The 22,237-nt window shown below is 42.0% G+C and overlaps 1 pseudogene; it reads right to left on the bottom strand.

The window, feature by feature from the left end:
- Window positions 1–1,696: 1,696 nt before the first annotated feature.
- LOC142829314 (uncharacterized) lies at window positions 1,697–21,218 on the bottom strand (annotated as a pseudogene).
- Between the last annotated feature and the right edge of the window lie 1,019 nt (window positions 21,219–22,237).

Genomic DNA, 22,237 nt, shown 5'->3' with positions numbered 1-22,237 from the left:
CATCTGCAAATTGTATGAAACAGAATGTATCTATTCTGTAATATGAAGGGCCCTAAGTACTGATGGTCCAGCTTTGCAGACAGATGAGTAGATTTAAGATTTAAGGCGGATAACCAGACTGTTTTTCCTACCATGATGTTGGGGACCAGTTGATGGTTCTAGTCAGCACCTCATTTGTTTGCTGCTTTAGTTTCCTCTAGCTGCCTTCTCAGCTCTTGATGCTATTGGTGGATGCAAGTGATGAGCTCAGCAGTGGCAGATACCCCTGGTATGGTGGGAATTTCATGGTGAAAATGAGTCTGGAATCCAAAATTTGGAAACAAAAAAGAAGCAAAAAATAGGAGGCTGATGGGTGGAGCAACGTGTGGCATTGTTGTAAGCAAATTCAGGATGGAGACTCAGGGGCAGCTAATGGGCTTGGAGATAGTTAAGGAAGCAGGGCAGTTACTGTTTGAGGACCTGATTGCACCATTCTGCTTGACCACCTGTGTTTGGGTGTATGACTAGGGTCTCAAGTGAGCCACCTGAAATTACTCACTTAGGACGAAACTGCAAAAATGATGGAGCCGCTCCCCAAAACTGGTGGTTATTTAAAATACTTAGATTTATCAAGCCAGCACAAAACAGTTTCTATGATAGCTTACTGGTTACCCAGAACCCAACAACAGAGTTCCCTTAAAGCATCCCAGCACTAGGGTCTCCACCCAAGTCAAATAAAGTTCTACCAGTCCTATAGGACTAGACACACTACCTCCCAGGTCAATTAATATTTCAGCTCTTACCCCAAATATAACCAATCCTTATTAACTAAACTCAAATTTATTGAGAGCATTGATTAAAAGATCAGTATATGTACAGATGTGGATACAGAGCTGCGATCAGATTCACAGTAGAGACAAAAAACAGGACTATGTAGCACTTTAAAGACTAACAAGATGGTTTATTAGATGATGAGCTTTCGTGGGCCAGACCCACTTCCTCAGATCAAATAGTGGAAGAAAATTGTCTCAACCATATATACCAAAGGATACAATTTAAAAAATGAACACATATGAAAAGGACAAATCAAAGGTCTTTGCAAAGACATCAATTATCTTACCCATTACAAAGATAGCTTCCCCAATTATCACCTCTAATATCATTAGCTCACAGACATTTACCTTCGCCCCCTCCATACCCCTTCTGTTCTTAAATTTGATTTGTCCTTTTCATATGTGTTCTTTTTTTTAATTGTATCCTTTGGTATATATGGTTGTGACAATTTTCTTCCACTATTTGATCTGAGGAAGTGGGTCTGGCCCACGAAAGCTCATCACCTAATAAACCATCTTGTTAGACTTTAAAGTGCTACATAGTCCTGTTTTTTGTTTCAGCTACACCACACTAACACGGCTACATTTCTATCACAGTAGAGACAGTGAGCTTTGTAGTTGTGAAGTGTTCTTACAGAACTAGTCCATAGATTATAGTCCAATGTCCATAATGGGAAGGACCCGGATGGGACTGGAGATCCCAAATCTTATGACTTGAAGCTTTCTCTGATAAAGCATCAAGCAGATTTGAGATATAAATGGATCAGGACTCAGGGATCTTCTGTACAAATCCAGGCTTCTCTTCATGTTTCAGAGGCTTTAGGTGAATAATAGGAAATCCTGGTGATTTTCAAATAGACTTATTTCCCAGGCATCACCAGTAATTATTTATATGGATTAACATAAGGCAATTGCTTGCTCCCATTCATAGATGATTTACTATACATTTTAAAGAGAGAGGACAGAAAAGTACAGGAACCATTGTGGACCAGCACACCTTCATTTCCATCAACTGAGTCAGATGTCACCAATAGAATAATAATTTTCTCTTTTGGTGGCTCGAAGTCAGTAGTTTTCCCATTGAAATGTTACTCTTTTAAGATGTCTGAAAATATGCTCCACACCTTGTCTCTCTGCATTTTGAAGACACTTTGGATTTTTAGACTTGGGTTGAGTGCTGTAGCTGTATTTTGAACTTTGACATTGGTACGTTCTTTGCATTTTATCAGATCTGCCCTGCAGTTGTCCTTAAATTGAACAACATATGCTGGGTCATCATCCAAGACTGCCTTCACACAAAATACATTACAGAACACAGGTAAAAAAATGGGACAGGAGACTTACAATTCCCCCACAATGAGTTCAGTCACAAACCTGCAGGGTTCAAGTAATGTTTCTAGCTTTTTTTTTTCAAAATTTTTACCTGTCGGCACTTACAGATTGTGGTTTCGAAACGCAAATGAAATGCAGCAGGGCATACATAATGTGGAGTTGTATCTGGTTTAAATATCCTATACAAAGCGTTAACGCTTCTGTCCATCTGCAGCTTGTATTTCTAGCTCTGTGCTGTTAGCTGGAGTGTCTTTGAAATTGCCCATGAGTTCTTTTACATGTTTCGAGCATGTTTTCAAAGCCTTTGTCACTAAGCACTACTGTAATGGATAGCTGCAGACTGTGAGCAGTGCATCTCACGTGCTCAAAAGGCAAATGACTGGCTACGGGTATCATATTATGTGCACTGTTGGTACTAATTGTTGTTATCTTTTCTTGAATACAGCATTCTTTGCAACATCCCAAAAACTCTCCACACATTTCAACATAATGTCTCTCTTCAATATGTGTTGCTGTTAAAACAATTGCCTACAGTGCCCATGCAGCATCAGTAAGGTGTGCCACACTCAAAGATAGATGATTACTCACAGATGTCCAGTGATTATTAGTCAAAGCAAGAGCTAGTATATTTTTCAGATGCTCCACCCTCTAGTCCTCTAGTTGTGATAAAGCTCATGTATTCATGTATTCATGTATTCCTCAAAAAAGGAAGGTGTATTAATGATTGGAAGATGAAATTTGAATAACATCTTTTCTGATAAAACAATGCGAAGGTACCATAAAGGCTAACAGATTTATTTGAGCATAAGCTTTAATGGGTGAAAAGCACCCATGAAAGAGTATGCCTAAATAAATATCAGAAGGGAAACTGAGTTAGTCTGTATCTGCAAAAACAATGAGGAGTACTGTGGCACCTTACCTCTGGTCTACACTAGGGCTCTATTTCAAAATAACCCCTCTTAGGTTGAATTTATAAGTTGAGTGTCCACATTATCAAGCCTATTATTTTGAAAAAATAATGGGTCACTTATTTTTAAGTCTGTACTACTGCTTTTCTAGGGAAATCATCCTAATTTAGAATAGTAATTATGAAATAGTGTTAGTGTGGATGCTCCAGTGCTGCGATTTTGAAATAACTTCTCCCCAGAGTAATTTGATCTAATGACTCTTCACTGCTTCCTGGGCAGCTAAGTTGAGGTACCATGTCTACATTAACAGAGCCTGACATGGACTAATTTCAAGTCTTCCCCATAGTGGGACACATTATTTCGGTTTTGTAAAATCAGGAGTTACTAAATCAAATTTAATTATTTTGAAATAGTTTCCTAGTGTAGACATGGTCTTAGAGACTTAGGGTACGTCTACACTATAGCGTTATTTTGAAATAACTCGTCTGCACACAAAATGCATTTCGAAATAGCATTTTGCTATTTTGAAATAGCACGTCCACATTGATTGGATGCTGAATCACATTTAAGGCCAGCTGAAACCAGTTCCAGCAAGGCATCAGGTCAGGAGTTACTTAGCCTCATACAGCAGCTACACAATATGAGGGACCCCCCCTGGACAGCTGGTTCTCAGGTTCCCCTGCTTGCTTGCCTACCTTACTGAGGGACAGCAAAGCATTTTTTTCTCTCCGTGCTCCGATTGCCTTTACTCGGGACACCACAGCACTCTGCACCCTGGAGCCAGAGCTGCCCCTGGGCTCTTTGGTGCTTCTTTTGGATGTGTTGCTGCAAGCCTGGCTGCGCTTTCTGCAGGCTGCCTCACAGCATCTGCTGCAGCCCAACCCCCACGCCATCATCCGGACCCTCCTGGGGGTACGTGGAGGAGCAGCTGCAGCTCCTGGACACCAGCATGCCCCACCACATCTGGACACGTGCAGTAACTGGTGGGACCACAACGTCCTAGGGAGCACTAGGGAGACCAACAATGAACCCAGAACTTCAGGATGAAGGAGGACACCTTCCTGGAGTTCTGTGAGTGGATTGTCCCTGCTCTGTGGTGATGGGACACGCACATGAGGCCTGCCATTCCCCTCCAGAAGCGGGTGGCCATCTCCCTCTGAAAGCTCTCCATGCCGGATAGCTACTAATCTGTGGGGAACCAGTTCAGCGTGGGGAGATCCACCGTTGGAGCAGTGCTCATGCAGGTATGGCAACCTCTGGCCACTGTGCCAGGAGTGGGGGTGCAAGGAGGGGATGGGCTGCCCTAGGGAAAAGGAGGGGAGTTGATGCAAGTCCTCCTCCCCAGGCGGGTTTGTTCTGTCCCACCCACACTATGGACAGCCCGCAGTGGCCAGGTTTGCTGGGGTGTTGCTCCTGGGGACTGGGGGATGCGGGGCAGTAGCAGGGAAGGAGCATTCTGGTTTTGTGTCCCCCTCTTCAGGTAGTCAAGGACATCAACAGAGTGCTGCTCCACAGAGTCATCTGCCTCACTGATGCAGACACGGTGATTGAGGGGTTTGGTGCCCTGGGCTTCCTCAACTGCTGGGGGGCAATCAACGGGACACACATCCCCATCCATGCCCTGGACCACCAGGCCTCCCTGTACATAAACCAGAAGGGATAATTCTCCATCATTCTGCAGGCTATGTCTGATGACTTCATGGACATTAACATGGGCTGGGCTGGCAAAGCACACAATGCACAGGTTTACCTCAACTCCTGTGTGTGCCAAAGGCTGCACTCCAGGACTTTCTTCCCTGACTGCCACATCAGGGTCGGGGACGTGGACATGACTATGTGCCTGGTGGGGGATGCAGCCTATCCCTTACAACCATGGCTCATGAAGCCCTACACAGGACACCTTAACCCCTCCCAACAGGCCTTTAATGCCAAGCTCAGCAGGGCCTGCATCATGAGGTGTGTGTGTGGGGGGGTGCATTTGGCCAGTTGAAGGCCCATTTTAGATGCCTCCTCACTCACCTGGACCTCTCTGTGTGGAATATTCCACATATGGTGGCAGCGTGCTGTGTACTGCACAATTTGTGTGAGCGAAAGGGGAAGGCTTTCCTGCTAGTCTGGATAGCAGAGGCCAACCTCTTGGTCAGCCTATACACACAGCTCTGCATGGCTGTCAGCCCATCGGGGGGCTGTCTGTATCCGGGAGGCCCTGCAGGAGAGCTTCCACGCAGAGGAGGACTAAAGTCTCCTTGGTGTGCCCCACTGGGGCCTTGTGCCTCATTCCACCCTCACATCCTTTCACTGACCCCTCCCTAGCCCCCCTTCCTCATGTAAATAAAGACACATGTGTTATCGAAAACCAACTCTCTTTATTGAACAAAACTCAGGTGGGGGAGGATGAGGGCGTGAGAGCGGAGGCGAAAGGGTGGGAGAAGGGAGGGGTAAACCTGGGAGGAGAAAGCTGGAAGTGGAAGGCAAGGGGAAGAAGGAGGAGGATAAGTTCAGAGTTGGGGGTCTTGCTGGCCCACCTGTCTCCCAGCACTATGGGTGTGGGGGCCTCAGTGTCCCCGGGGGGGGGTGGGAAGGGTATGGAGGGTGGGATGGGTCGGGGAGAGGAAGAAGTGGAAGGGGAATCAAGAGTGGGAGGAGGAGCAGTAGGTGGGGAGGCAGTAGAGGCTGGAGTGGCAGGAGGCAGCAATCTCTGTACCAGGTCTTCAGGTGGTCACAGATGGCATGGCCCTAGACAAGCAGCTCCCACCCACTCTCCTGCTGAAGCTGCAGGTCTTCATGCACCCACTAGTCCAGGGTGTGGTGCTGACCTCGCAGGATCCTCAGGCGCTGCCACTGGTACTCCTCTTGGTTCCGGGTCACCCTGCTGGCCCGAGTGCGGGAGGATGTCCTGGGCAGGGTGATGCACCCTGCACTCGCAGCTGCTGCAGCTGTGGAGAAGCAAGAGAAGTGGTCAGTTACCCTGGGGACACAGTGGGTGAAGCCCAGCCCCACTCTGGCGAGGATGAGAGGTCTCCGCACCATCAGATCCAATGTGCTTACACACAGGCCATGTTTGGCATGTCCTGCTATCCCCAGGAGTGGAAGCTGCCCCAGGACTGCATCCATGATCCTGTGCTGTAAATAGTGCAGGGGAGGGGGAGGAGAGATGTCCCCTGCCTCTCTATAGAGGGGGCTTTTGGAGGGAGGGCATCATGCAGTGTCCCACCCCGGGGTCAGGAGGACATCATGTGCTTTCATACATACCTGCATGTGGGTAACAGGCCAAGGCCCCTGTGTGGCAGCCAGCTGGGGCCACGTGCCCTGGGGTGGCCTGGCACATGCACAGGTTGCTGCATGATCCGTGGTCTCCCTCTCTCCCCCCCGTAGCCACATAAGGGGACGGTGATGGCACTCACGTGTCATTGCGTCCCTAGCCTCAGACAACATTGGTGACAGGCTCACTGGGACAGCTCAGATGTCCTGAGTACGCAGCACACTCCCTCCAGGCTCCTGCAACTCCTGGCCATCCTCCTCCTCCTCCTTCTCGGTCTTATGGTCAGGGCCCTCTGTCCCAGGGTTGATGACCACCTGAGGGGCATGAACCATCCAGCTCCCCAGGATGCAATCCAGGGCATCAAAATAGGAGCAGATGTCTGGGTCTGCCCTTGGTTGGGAGCTGCCCCCTGTGGCCCTGGCATAGGTCTGCCACAGCTCCTTTATTTTCATGCGAACCTGTTCCTGGGTTTGCATGTGGCCTTTGGTGGCCAGGCTGGCAGCCATCTGCCTGTAGACAGCTGCGTTCCTCTGTCTAGTGTGGAGATCATGGGCATTGGAGGATTCCCCCCAAACCTCAATCAGGTCCATGATCTCCACACTGGACCAGGAAAGCGCCTGCCTTTTCCGTCCCCTGGTAGGCTCCTGGGAGCTTGCAGACTGCTCCTAGGGAGCTGTGGAGTTTTCCGTTAAAAGCACTTTCAGAAAAGCGCGTCTAGATTGGCAGGATGCTTTTCCGCAAAAGCACTTTTTGCGGAAAAGCGTCCATGGCCAATCTAGACGCGGTTTTCCGCAAAAAAGCCCCGATCGCCATTTTCGCGATCGGGGCTTTTTTGAGGAAAACAGTACTGTGCTGTCTACACTGGCCCTTTTGCACAAAAGTCTTTCAGAAAAAGACTTTTGCCTGAACGGGAGCAGCATAGTATTTCTGGAAAAGCACTGACAATCTTACATGAGATCGTCAGTGCTTTTCCGGAAATTCAAGCGGCCAGTGTAGACAGCTGGCAAGTTTTTCCGGAAAAGCTGCTGATTTTCCGGAAAAACTTGCCATTCTAGACACAGTCCCTGTTAAGACGAAGCCCCATGAGCCTAAGTCAGGTGTCAAGAGTCATTTGTGAGTGTCCAATTGCACTGTAGAAGTACATTAGGCTCTGAAAATTTGGTCTATAGAGGCAAACCCAGTAATGTAACCTAGATCTCCTAGTCCCATATCCTGTGCTCTGGACTAAGCTACCTTCTAGGTATTTCCATACAGAGAGTTAAGTTCCTTCAAAGAAAACCCAGGATGATGTTTGCCTTGAGCCCAGTCCTAATAAATATGACAGCTTTGACTAAGTCTTATCTAGTAGCAGTCAAGCCTATAAAACCATTCTCTGTGATTTAACAGTACAGTCTGGGGTGATTTTCTGCTGTCATGAGATTCAATGACTAAATCGCTGTGGTTCATTTGAAACAAAAGCCAGAGAAGATCTTTTCCTGAAAATATTTCAAGTGTTAATTATTTTCTCCACACACACTTTTCTGCTAAATTTACTGACAAAAATGGATAGGAAAATGTGTTGCTATCAGACAATGGCACTTTGAAGCTGGGACATCTTTCTTAATTCTTTGCATACAGAGGAGTTTGACACCACTTTTTGGATGCACTGTATGACAATTTAAAAATGAAAGTAATCTTTCAACAGCTTGAATGGCTTTCTTTTGCTTTAAAGAGTGTGAAAAGAAATGACAAAAAATCCTTTTAATTTAAAATTCTTCCAAAATATCATCACTCCCCCCCCACGCCACCAAATATGCAACCTTACAAAAATTGAAAGGTAGTTATCGTGCAGAAAAAGCAATTTGAATATCTTAGTAGAAATAAAATGTTTTACAATCAGCGCAAATGTTTCCCTTTTCCCATCTATCCAGCACACCGTGAAGCAAACTATTTATTTATGTATTTATTTATTTATTTTAAAGGGAATTATGCTAATCTTTAGGTTGGCAGTTACTACAGTATGAATTATGTGCTTCCTTTAATAGAACATATCTCTGGTGGAGAGCTGGATTGTATTTTTTTTTTAAAAAAAACTTTTATAAAAATCAAGTCATTTGTTTTGGTTGATAGCCACCCCTTCTTCTCCATGGCTGTGTCTACATTGGCACCCTTTCTGAAAAAGGGATGCTAATGAGACACTTCGGAATTGCAAATCTGCGGGGGATTTAAATATCCCCCGCGGCATTTGCATTTACATGGCTGCCGCTTTTTTCCGGCTCAGGGTTTTTGCCGGAGAAAAGCGTCAGTGTAGACGCGATTTTCCGGAAAATAAGCCCTTCCTTGAAAGTAGGAATAAGGGATCTTCTGGAGAAGGGCTTATTTTCCGGAAAATCGCATCTACACTGGCGCTTTTCTCCGGCAAAACCGCGAGCCGGAAAAAAGCGGCAGCCATGTTCATGCAAATGCCGCGGGGGATAGTTAAATCCCCCGCGGATTTGCAATTCCGAAGCGTCTCATTAGTATCCCTTTTCCGGAAACAGGTGCCAATGTAGACACAGCCCATTTGTTTAGCTAATGGAAAACACGTTTCCTGTTAGTTAATTGTTGCAAGCAAGATCATCACATAATTCTAAAGAACTTAAATTTTCTTTATAGACTAACAAAACATGTAGATGGTAACATGAGCTTTTGTGGGCACAGCCCACTTCTTCAGATGACCGGAGGGTCATCTGAAGAAGTGTGTTGTGCCCACAAAGCTCATGATACCATCTACATGTTTTGTTAGTCTGTTACAGAAAAAAACAACAAATGGTCTGGTAGCACTTTATAGACTAACTTGGCTACCCCCTGAAGCTCTTAATTTTCTTTAAGTGCAAAATGTTGTTCATTTAAGAGCAAATAGCAACCTAAAAATAATAGAATCCATATCCTTTTCAGCCTGAATGACATATATCTTAGCTAAAGGGAAAGAAATGAGGAACTAAAATTATTTCTCCATGTTAGAGTATAAATAATACTAGTGATCTTGAACTGAAACCCAAAATGACAGCTACCATGACTGGTTTGGGAGTTCTACTATGCTACAAGGAATGTAATCTGTCATTAATTGTATTATTGGTGGCAAGGAAAAATATTAAAAATGGGTTTAAAATGAAAAATAAACAAGAGCCAATCACACCTTACTATCTGTGAAAAGCTGTACTTTTAGTTGATGAGGTCCTGGGACTGACCTAGTTACAACAACACTGCATAATATGCTTAGTGTAATGGAGGAGGCAACCCCTGTCATGTATCTTATCAACAGAGAGCTGTTACAGAAAATGGGTAGGGGTATTACCCTAGTGAATAGATTTATAAACTGGGAGGTAGGGAGAAGGAATGGGTGAGATATGTAGGTGTAGCAGATAATGGCTTTCATTCCGACCATAGAAACTCAAAAAAGAGATTTGATTTCTAGTCATGTATAATTTTTTCTTTCTTCTCTGTAACTACATTCAGGGGAGTTTGCCTCACTGGACATTTGCAAGCTGTTCAGATGAGGTATGTTATGCAATCATTTCTTTCATTTTAATAGGATTTTCACTCTATTTTTAAGCAAACTCCTGTTGCATAAGTGTTTCACACAGATGGACCAGTATTAGACAAAAATCCCTCAACATATAGAATGAGGTGCTACAGGGTGTGTCCCTTCTGCTGGGTTGCCAATAGGAGCAGCAAGATCTGAGTTAAGTGAGTCTAGGGAGTCTTCTAGAATAATAAATAAACCATGGGTCAAGCTCCCATTCAGTTCCATACTCTGATGTCTGGCATGGCAAAGTAAAAATAAAGCATGCCTGGTCATCATTGCAAGTGGATTTCTCCCATTTTCAAAGACTCGGTGGTCTGTTGGGACATGGAATGGTGTCTCTGTATAAGGAAAAAAAAGGGTGACAAAGCTCATTTTGACTCAGTTTCCCCACCTGTAAAACAGGAATAATAATATTGTGAAATATGTCAAGAACTACTTAACCAGATTAACATCTGCATAGTATTTTAAATACAGAAAAGATACATATGTGCTATTAGACACTGTACATACAGTGTATGGCTACATATATGCAATAAAGAGTAGATATCTCATTACAGAAATAGTTGTGCATACTTTTAAGAATAGGTGCTGGAGGTACTGCCACATACCTTGGCTTGACGTGGTATCCATCACATACAGGGCTTACAGTTTGATTCAATGGCTCTCAGCATCCCACACTATGCACATTGTTCCAGCACCCCAGCTTGTAAGTATGTACAATCTAACTGTGTCTCATTTTCCCCTTAAGTTATAGAGACAATGCTGATCAATGGTAGTATGATGAAAGTAGGCTTATAAGATTTTGTGCATATACCTGTAACTTCAGTGACACGGTCACAATTAAGTCCTGTTTTTTTTAAGCAGCTTTTTCATTGCTATCTTCAGTTCACTCTTTTCCTGGAATAAACTAGCTATACTTCATCTATAGAAAGCTGAATACTGAGGCAAGATCACAGCATTTTAATGTTGCAAGTCGTATGCCTCGTCACTGCTGTTGACCCTGGCTGTAACAAAATTAGAGGAGGCAAATGTAAAATGAAACACGTAGTGGCAGAAAACATGAGCTTCAAGCATAGAGGTGCATTTGAAATGCATCCAAAGGTCACTACAATTATTTTAGAGACTGGTTAACTCTCTCTCCCTCTCTCTCTCTCTCTCGCTCTGTGTGTGTGTGCGGTGAGAGAGAGAGAAAGAGAACAACCCTGGAATATTTGGCATGTAAAATAAAGAGACAACATGTATTTTTATTATAAAAAAAAACACATACAGCACATACCGACAAATGCTGAAGAAAGATTGACAATAACCTTTTTGGGGGGGACAGGGGGGAGAGAAGTTACAGGCGAGTAATGCCAAGAGACAGATGAAGTGACTTTAGGTAATCAAAGTAAAAATTGCTGCCTGACAGAATCCCAGCAACAAGGCCCTCATTTTGTGAGATACTTGATGAGTTTTTACAGTGTTATAGTATTTGAGTTTTATGTTGTATGATATTCACCAAGTGACAGCGTGACCCTTTTCTCCCCCAAGATGTTATCACTTCTCTATAGCAAAGTAATTCTGCTGCTGTCTTACTGGAGATGAACTCATGAATCAGTGATGTGGGCAGAGGTGGCATTCCAGGCAGCATTTTGTGAAATCTATAAATCCTTTAAGAAAGACAGTTTCTCTGCTGCTGTCTGTTGTTGTTGTACCACAGTCATGCAATTCAATTTTAAAAATCAGGGTGGCCAGGATTTGAGTACCAAATGGAGAAAAGCCTCCAGGAGTTTAAGGCATCAGCACATTATTTGATGAAATCTAGGTGATGAAGTCCAGCAATGTTTATCTGCTTTTACAAGTTAGTAGTGGTCACAAACACAGAAATATAGTTTCTTTTCATAATCTATAATTATGCCCTTTCTATGCTAGCAGAAATTATCAGGAAAATATTGATTGAGAACAGAGTTGAATGTATTTATTTCCTTCATCATGTTGTCTAAACCAACGATGTGAATGGATGCTAAAAAGTTGATCATTAAGCCTCAATCTTTCTTTGAGGATATCTTTAAAGTGAGCATATTAATATTAACAACACTCAGTACTTATATGCTCAAAGCATTGTTCAGACAATAAGTAAACCTTATAGTATCCCTAGTGCTGTAAGTAAGTAGGTATTATTATCCTTGTTTTACAGGTGTGAATACTGAGACAAAAGATACAGTGATTTGTCTAAGATCACATAGTATTTCCATGCCAGAATGAGGATTAGAACTCAGGGATTCTCTGATTCTAAATCCGGTGTTCAATTTCCTTTGGCATTAAAAAATAAAGAGTTTAAACTTTGACTGAAAACAGAGAACTCCCTCACTGACTAAAAACTGATGGGGAAAACTGAGGCACAAAGAGACAAAGTGCCTTGCCCCAAGCCACAGAGTAAATCAATCACATATCCAGGGTAGAACTGAGCTCCTGAATTCTAAATCATTGTCATATCTAATTAAGCACTTCCTGTAATCACTGTTCATGTAGATAAGTTTCCCTATTAATTCCTTCATTATTTGTCTCTCCTCTTAAGTTAAAGCTATAGCTTGTTATTGACATGAGAATTATCTTACAGAAAGCCCTTCTAAGCTTTTTTTATCTGTTTTCTGTAGAACAACTCATATTGTGAAGAAGTGAAAGATAACATGTTAGTTTTCATTTACAAATCAATATCAAATATACTTGCATAATATCTAAAAAACTATCATGTAATGTGACTTTGTTTTAAAATATTTTAAAATGTGTTAATCTATAAGAACCAAATTTTATTCTCTCTGATTCATGGGTTTCATTGTGTGTTATTCTCAACTAGTATTCAGGCAACCACCTGGCATTTGCCAAAAATGTTTGTGAATCTTGAAAATGTCACAAATTTTAAAATTGATGTAAAAATTCAGACTGGAAATTAGTGTATTTTATTCATGCATCCTGTTTGTAAGCCTTGATTCACCCAGACAGAAAACAGAGACCATATATGTGACTTGTGTGATATCAGAAAATGTTAATAATGAACAATGCTCAGTCAGCGAAAACCATTCACGTACAATCCATAGGCTGAAAATTGTTCCTTCATACACCTTCATACTATATGGTGAGATCTTATCAATATATTTTATCATTTGGGCTTGGTAAGGGCCCAATTGCTACCCTTAAAAAAAAGGAGCTAAATACATCCAGAACTAAACTTAAGAAAATAGACCCATTTCCAAAAGTTCCATGAAAATTCAGTTCCTTCCTGATTTGTTTCACGAAGGAAATATACTGTAAGTTCAGTGGGTGATGAATGAGCTCAGACAGCAGGCATTATGTCCACACTCTGAACTGCAGAAGGTAACAGAAATAAAAAGGAACGTGGGACACAGATCAGAGGGCTACATGTAGGGAAAGATCATAGATGGAATCAGTTCTTTCTCAGCCATCTTCCTGCAGTACTAACTAATTGAGAACAATACCAGCTATTGACCCATCATCAATTCCACTTCCAGGAGCACCATTTGTTTTCCTTTGGAGAAACTCAATGCAACTGTTGGCTTAGCAGAGCTTGTGAGATTTTGATGGAATCACAGAGCGTGCTGGCATTATTAACTGATTTTATTCCATTTGAAACATGTAAAAATGTTATCCATTAAGCCAACCCTTGTATGTAGTTTATTTATTGCGCTGATGTTTTAAAAATGACAAGAGAGAGAGTGTGAGACGAATTGTTCTTGCGCTGCTTGGTACAGTAGTTTCCAATTTACTGTGCTTGTCAGGAGACTCTTGTAAATAAAACATTACATTTCAGGAGCTCCTTTCTAGTGGATAAATATTTTGAATAATTAATAAAGCAGCAGCATTCCATTTCCTAGCATTTAATGTAATGTTTACTCATAAATGCATTGTAGGATATGATGACATATCACAGCTAGATATGGGAACAGGAAGAGTAGGATTTCTCATTTGATTTCTTTTCATACTATATTTAGTGTGAGCCGTTCATCAAAACCTAAGTATAGTGGCTATAAAGGATCACGTGACTAGAGTTTAACTGTTATAAAGAAAAGAGTTGTCACCTCTTGTAGAATCCAATGATAGCCATTACTTAGTAACTTTCTGCAATGAAAGTGAGTGGGTTCTGAATCTGTTAAATCTCACTATGTTTTCTATGAGATCTATGTCAGTTTATACAAAATATTTTTTTTCTTCCACATCTTAGCTGGAGATGATAAAGCTTCAGAATGGACTTAGCTGTTGGTTCAGCAAGTGACTATGCATGGATAGATACCAGAACCTAGTGGATTTATATTAAATACATTTGCAAGATCAGGTCTGTCGTGACTCAAGGTAGGGGAAATGGCTAATACTTGTGACTATTGCTTATCTAAAGTGATATTTCATGGCTTGTGCTCTGGTCAGCTTGTTGCAGCAGAGGATTTCAATTACACTAGATTCAGCTGAGGAATGCAAAAACAGTGCTCACCACCATTTCTTTGAAATCAAAATGGCTCCTCGTTTCAACTGCAGTAAACAATTCCAATCTCACCAATTTGAGTTTGGAGTGATAGGACATAAATGTAACAGTCAGTTCCCTCGTTACTGCTAAGTACTATTACTACTGCCTACGCTTATAATTGAAAAATGTAATTGTGATATCGTCCCCTAAAGGTATCACTTAGGATTGATCCCACCTGACCTACCAGCATGGATTCCTTCCACCATGTACTGATATATAGCCTGCCAAGCTTCCCCCCAGGCATCAGACTGCACTTTACCAGCACATGTACAGGTAGGGACATACCCAGCTGTAGAAATGCACACAGAAGCTGAAATCAGCTCTGCATGGGAAGGCTTTGCTAAGCAACTGCCTGGTATTCAAATGAACATGCCACCTCTATAGGGTAAACTCAGAATTATACCATCTTGCACTTCACAGATATCTATACTGCATAAGATCATGAAATTCCCTCCCTCTCTCAATGTGGAAAGAGATATACACAGCTTTCTACCCCACATTATGATTTCCACACATACACACTGGTTTGGGACCAAACAAAACAAGTTTATTAACTGCAAAAGGTAGGTTTTAAGGGATTATAAGGGATAGCAAACAGATCAAAGAAGATTACCTAGCAAATAAAACAAGCTTGAAATCTAAGCTTTGTATAATAAAGAAACTGGTTACAGGCAGAAATTCTTACCCTAAATGTTAATTTAGGCAGATTGCAGAAATTCTTCAAAGCCAGCTGCACTTCCCTTTAGATAATCTGTCCACAAACCAGACAAACTTCTCCTTTGTCCAGTCTTTTGTTTCTTAGATGCTTATAGCAATCACTTGGGGCAGGAAGTACTATAAAGAACATGATGTCACAGTAATCATCAGCCTAAATTCATTTCAGAGTCCATGCCTGGTTATTCAGCGAGAGGCCTCTGTCAGCACTCTTTCAGAAGGTCCCGGTGATGGAAATGATTGGTTTTATTTCTCTACTGGGCCAAGGTAAATTTCAATATGTTTGGTGCTTACTGGGAAGTAGAGTAACCAATGTAGCAAAGGGATATATTTCTGACTGAGTATATTCCCTTCAAAAGCCTTCTCTGTTGGAGTTGCAATGAAGCTGTAGTTCTGAATTAAAAACACCTTCAACTTCAACACTTCAATCCTAAAATTCTGGCTTTGTCAACACACAAAAATTGTACACATTTAACTATGCTGACGTTGTTCCCTATGGGTATGTCTCGGACTAGGGTGGCTAATGTAGTCATTCAAACTTGCAAATGAAGCCCAGGATTTCAATATCCCGGGCTTCATTTGCATGTTCTCGGGGGCCACCTTTTTTAAATGCCCCGTAGTTCAAACTATCTGCCCACAGCTACACGCGGCACGGGCTAGGTAATTCGAACTAAAGCTCCTAATTCAAACTACCATTACTCCTCATTGCAGGAGGAGTAACAGTAGTTCAAATTAGGAGCTTTAGTTCAAACTACGTAGCCGCGGGCAGGTAGTTTGAACTATGGGGCATTTAAAAATGGCGGCGCCCGGGAGCATGCAAATGAAGCCCAGGATAGTGAAATCCCGGGCTTCATTTGCAAGTTTGAATGACTACATTAGCCACCCTAGTCCGAACTAGGGTGGCTAGTGTAGACATACCCTATGAGAATAAGGGGAGTTGTATCCTTCTGCCAGTATAATTGCATCCACAGTTCAAAAGGTAAACATTGTTTTTTACAGCAATGTATCTATTTTGGTTAGTGATAGAAAAAAATCATACCACTTAAAAATAGTTAAATTGGTACAAAACCCCTATGTGTAGACATGACCTGAAGTAAATTAAATCACCTTGCATCAGCTTTACATATCCTGGCCCATTATCTATTAAATATGTAGAAAATGTGTTTTGCTGCTAATACCGAAAAAATGTATCTGCAATAATTGGTTAATTTATTAAATGTTCTGCACTGAAGGGAGTCAGGTAAGGCCACTTCTCTTTTTTCACATTTGAAGGATGTTCTTACAAAATGAGAATTCAGGACTTTGAAACTAATTGAGGATGATAGGGTTGATGCACCAATAAAGTAGTGTTCCACTGAGTTTGTGTTTAAATAAGGTAAGATTTTGGGAGGGGGCTCTTTATGTTTTGTTTTTTTTTCCTTCCTTCCTTCCTTCCCTCCCTTGTTGGTAATTGCTTATCACTGATCATAGAAAAATGAGACTGAAAAGGCCAGAAAGGATGTCTGGGATAGGTCAGCCACTTTTCTGCTTTGATTACAAATTAGAATTTCTGTGTATGCTGGCAAGATGAAAAAAGAAGCAGGGTATGTCTACACTACCACCCTAGTACGAACTAGGGTGGTAATGTAGGCAACCGGAGTTGCAAATGAAGCCCGGGATTTGAATTTCCCGGGCTTCATTTGCATATTGCCGGGCGCCGCCATTTTTAAATGTCCGCTAGTGCGGACTCCGTGCCCCGCAGCTACACGCGGCACGGACTAGGTAGTTCGGATTAGGCTTCCTATTCCGAACTACCGTTACTCCTTGTTCCACGAGGAGTAACGGTAGTTTGGAATAGGAAGCCTAATCCGAACCACCTAGTCCGTGCCGCGTGTAGCCACGGGCACGGAGTCCGCAGTTGCGGACATTTAAAAATGGCGGCGCCCGGCAATATGCAAATGAAGCCCGGGAAATTCAAATCCCGGGCTTCATTTGCAACTCCGGTTGCCTACATTACCACTCTAGTTCAAACTAGGGTGGTAGTGTAGACATACCCGCAGAATTCGCCAGTCAAGCTTTAACTAAAGGTTACAAGAAGAAAAATCAAAACATCATTATGGAACCTAGAGTTAGTGAATATCATAGGTTATCTAAAAATACTTCTCAGTTTAGGGAATAGAAGCAAGTGATCTATTTGTGTGGTAGAGAGATTTCAGCTGGCACACTGAAAGGAGAGGTTAGAAAACCATCACATAGTTCTTCCAATACAAAAGATTTATTCAGACAGGCGAACTGGGGATTATTTTCATTCAAGCAGGATCAATGATTCCCTTAAATACGAGCAAGGGCTTCATTCACCCAAGGTTCCATGTAGTCAAAAAGTCATTGTATGCCATGATAACGATAGGGTACAAAGTACACTGAATTGTAACAGTGGGAAACACACATTGCCTGTGATATCCTCCCTACCAGCAGAGGGTTTATAGAATGGGTAGTAGTATCGAAAAAAATAAAAAATTAACAAAGTGGAGGTATTGGACACTAATAGGTGGTAAATATGGCAACAGAAATACCAGAGGGGTCTGTCAGTGATGCTCCTACAGACAGCCCAGTTTAAAGCTGCCTCCTCCACCAGCTAGTAGTTATGGTGAGTATTCTCCCAGAGAGAAGATCACTCCCTGGGTTGAAGCAACGTTCACTGATACAGGGGAATGCCCTGAAATTGATTTTGATTCTAAGGACTTGTGCTGTTGTTCTTTCCAAGACCCCATCAAACTCCTTAAAATATTTATAAACAAAAACACTCCAAATGATAATTCATTTATAACAGGAATAAAATGGCATCTGTCAAAGTACATTTCCTGTAATTTTTTTAATAGTTATGATCTACACCATAGCTAAGATAAATCAAAGAGTATTCTGTAACTCATAAGAAACACTGGATAATATTCAAATAACTCTGTATATCATCTTTCCTTCATTTCCCTTTTGTTATGTCCCTGAAGGTGGATTTTTTTGTTCATTCACATTTTATTCAATCCTTTGTTATTTGGGGCCTCCCGTCCTGTCATCTTAGCTTTATTGCTTGATCCCCACCCCAATTATCACTCTCTGAGGGTAATTGTATTTCCATAATTAGCACATACGTATAATATTTGTTTTTAAAACTATATTTATCAATCAAAAAATGGAAGGAAACATTGAAAGTGTTCCAGATTCAAGGGCATGGATAGGCCCATGCCAGGAGGAAAAAAACAATTCCAGACTTCTATGACAGTCAGTAATGATGTAAAGCCTGTGGCACCACAAATTGGTTGCTATCTTAGGCCACCTAAAAACCTGAAGCTTAGCATGTGATTCCAGCTCATGTGGGGGCACTCAAATATTCTGGCCATATTGAGTCAAGACTATTGCCTCTTTCTCTCTCTCTCTCTCTCTCTCTCTCTCTCTGATATCTCTCATTTGTAAATCATGTCGGTTAGGCAAATGGATTTTTCTTGGTTTGAGACAAATCTAATCAACTATATATTTTAGAGAGTTTGTCTGTTTGATCAAGAACTCCTCCTAAAGGGTAAGAGCTGGGACCATGAAATTCCTCTTATCATACCTGAAAGTACCACAGAGGTTTGTTTGTGCCAGGGAAACGGGATGTGCCCTGAATAGGATTGTGTCTCATAAAACCAATCTGAGAAGAGACAGAATCACCAAATCAAGTACAGGCCTCAGAACTGACATGACTGAGAGAATGTTGAAAGAGATTAAACCAACATGAGTCAGAAGCAAAGGATGAACCTAGATTAGGATTGTTTCTCAATAACCCATGAAGAAAAGAGATAAAACAGAAATTTGGAGTAGTACTGTACTCTGTTTTGGCATAGCTAAATCAATGCTTAAAGTTTGAAAACTACAAGACAATGTTATTGGAAACCAAATTGACTATTGCCCCTTTTTGTTAAAAAATAGTAAATGGCAAGAGTTTATAGGAATGAAGAAAAAATACACTTGATGGAATTCTCATTAAAAAAATTACTAAAATAAATTAAATGGAAAATAAAATAAAATAAAAGTCACTGTTTTGGCAGAAATGTTCAAGTTTACACTGAGAAATGCTTCTAATCTTTACAAACATTGCTATATGATTTCCAGAATATAAGAAGATTAATTTCTCCACACAGTATGGCACAGATTGTATGGTTATAGGGATCCGTCATAAAGAATTCTTGTTTATGTACATGTCTTAACAACACTTGAGCTTTGCTTATAATTTTAGGTGTGAAACACAGATGGGCCCACACCAAAATGGCAGATGTGGGCTCCCTAAATGCTGAGTTTTTTCAAAGACGGATTTTGGATCAGTTTTACAAATGGCCTTCTGCTTATAATAATAACTAGAAGATTTACCCAGCGTTGCTTGGATCCTTAACTCAATTCAATTTTGTTTTTCTTCATTGAAATCATTGCTCTGGGGTGAGGCTGAGGACGAGGAGTTCAGAACAGTGGCTGCCCCAGAGAGAGAGGACTACCCCAGCCCTCTCTCACAGCAGCAGCTTGGGGTCTGGTAAGAAGTGCCTCTCCAGGGTTACTGCAGCTCCAGCAGTCACAGCCTGGGGAGAGGTGCATGTCCCCTGGCTGGGGCGGATCCAGGTTCACCTGCTCCTTGGGTTCCCCCCCCCCCCCCAGCCAGAGTGAGGAATGTAGCAAAGAGTGTAGTTTCTCCTCACTCCATGAAGGGGAACAGCCAGCAATATTCCTGTACTAATGGGGGGGAGGGAGTTTCAGATTCCCCCTGCCCCTAAAGATGCCTGGGTGGGTGGGAGGGTCAGGGCTGCGGCACTCCTGGATGGTGACGGGGAGTGCACCCATAGCTATCATCTTTCACCTGCCCGGTGATTCTGTCTCTTTTCCGTATGATTTTATACATTGCTGTACAAGTCGGGGCAAGGAGTTTCAGACTCTCCACCCTCCCTAAGATTTGGGGCTGAGGGCAGTCCTGAGTGGAAAGGGGGCCTGCCCCTAGCCAGCTGCTTTCAGCTGCCTGGTTTTATGAGAAGTAATGCCTTTCCAGGCACATCCCATTTTCCTGGCACAACCAAACCCTGACCTTGCTTTAAGTTATAAGCGGAAACTATATACCAATTTTACCATTTAGGAAGCGTTCTTGAAGAAACACACACACACACACACACACACACACACACACACACACACACACACACACACACACACACACACAAACACACACGCTCTCTCTCTCAAATATATAGTTGATAATAATAATAATATCCCTAGCATTAGGGATGCAGGAATTCCAGAGGTGATGTTTGCAGCTTGATACTCTAATTTGAATTAAGGTTAAAGCCTGAAAGGAAAGTTCACCTGTAGCAGCCAAGTCCATGAATATTTGAATAAAGAAGTTTTTCTTGGCATCAATTTAGGTCAAGAATATACATATTTTAACTTCTTTAATGTATTCATTCCCTCTTTGCATGAGTTTTTATACTGGTGACAGGTGTGGGTTTGACGTCTGAAGTTCTTGATTTATTCACAGAGTAGCTGCAATGCATGTAGGAGCAGAGGACACTGTTCCCCACATCCATTTACATCAATCCCCATCACTGTAGTTCAGATTGGACCTGAAGGGGCATCATGAAGGCTGAGACAATAGCTTTTAGTATGTGTTCATTCATTCCTTGGTTTCTCTGCAGAGATCTCAAATCAGTGACAGTTGTCAGGGATTTTGTGGTGTGGAAGTTCACTAATGAGATCACCAATTCATTTCACTCAGATCACCAAACAGCCATCAGGTGTCTATAAGTTCTCAATGATTCCTTTTTGTTCCTGACACACAGATTCCAAAAAGTATTGGTGGGAAGCTGTTCTTCCTCCTAACATGAGCTCTTGTGGAGTGCCACAAATATCAGTCTTTTTCCATCTCCCTTCCAACATATGAGGAGACAAGATGTACTTAACCAATGCGTTTCACAGATGGAGTGTCTTCCACATGTGAAAATCATCTGGCTCTATCCTATAACAGAAGGCAAAATGTTGCCAACTAGAAGAGGAAAACATTTATAGGAACTGGCTAACACTTTGATTGTACCTGGTACAAAGGGAAGATATCTTCTGTTTGATAATCAGAGTAGTGCATGGCCTCTGGGTATTTCTAGATTTCCATTGGTTCATTGCAAATGAAGGTGCAGCAGCAGTAAGAACTCCCTTTTCCACCTTTGGAGAACAAGTAGGCCATGTATTCCTTTTAGGTAGGACCTAGCAACACCTCAAGTCTGAACTATTGTAACTTTTTCTAACTAGGACTTTCAGTAAAGGCCAATGCACAACTTTAACTATTACTCAACTCAGCAGCCTGCCTTTTGAACAGTCTTGTCACTGAGGGTGCATCACACAGTGCTCACAACCACCACTGGCTCCCTATTTGACTATGGCTCCAGTTCAAGGCCTGGGCTTTATCTTTTAATGTCTTGGGATCAGGCTACTTTAGAGATTCTTTTCATCCATCATGGCCCACTAAGCAATTGTGCTCACCAATGACACAGAATATTAGAAGGACCCAGGTTTAAATTTGTGGGAATCACGGACCTACAGGATTCTTGTTATTTCATCCTTAATGCCTGGTCAGCCTACCAGTAGAAACTACAGTGAGCCCTCATACAATTTCAAATCCTGATGTAAAATGAGAAGGATGGGTATAGGGTCAGGAGAAGAAAAGAGAAAGGGAGAAAATCCTTCAAAACCCTTCAATCTTAAAGAGATTAACAGAAAGGTTTCAAGAGAAAAGCCATTATTTCAATATTTGCCTATTTGAGATCCGTAATCTTTGCCTGTATGCAGTGGGGATCGGCACCACATATGTTTGCTAAATTGGTAGATAGATCACTGCTAATCTGAATGCAGATACAGGTGAAATCTTTTCATTTTATTGCCAATCCTGCTAATCTGTTTCAGATAGGAGTCTTTTGTGGATTTTTGTCAGTGTCAAATTGACTGAAAGCTGCAGCATATGGGCCGGATGAAAGCATAACTATAAAACATGTCTTGTTTTTAACCTGTCAAATTTGTTTCTGCATTCATTCTACTTCATTCTAAATTCATTCTTCATTTATTTCTCAATGCCAAGAAAGTGTCATCTGCCTCCCACACACACACACA

This window comes from Pelodiscus sinensis, chromosome 4 (assembly GCF_049634645.1).
Source record: "Pelodiscus sinensis isolate JC-2024 chromosome 4, ASM4963464v1, whole genome shotgun sequence".
Lineage (NCBI taxonomy): Eukaryota > Metazoa > Chordata > Testudines > Trionychidae > Pelodiscus > Pelodiscus sinensis.
This window is presented reverse-complemented; position numbering and strand designations above follow the sequence as displayed.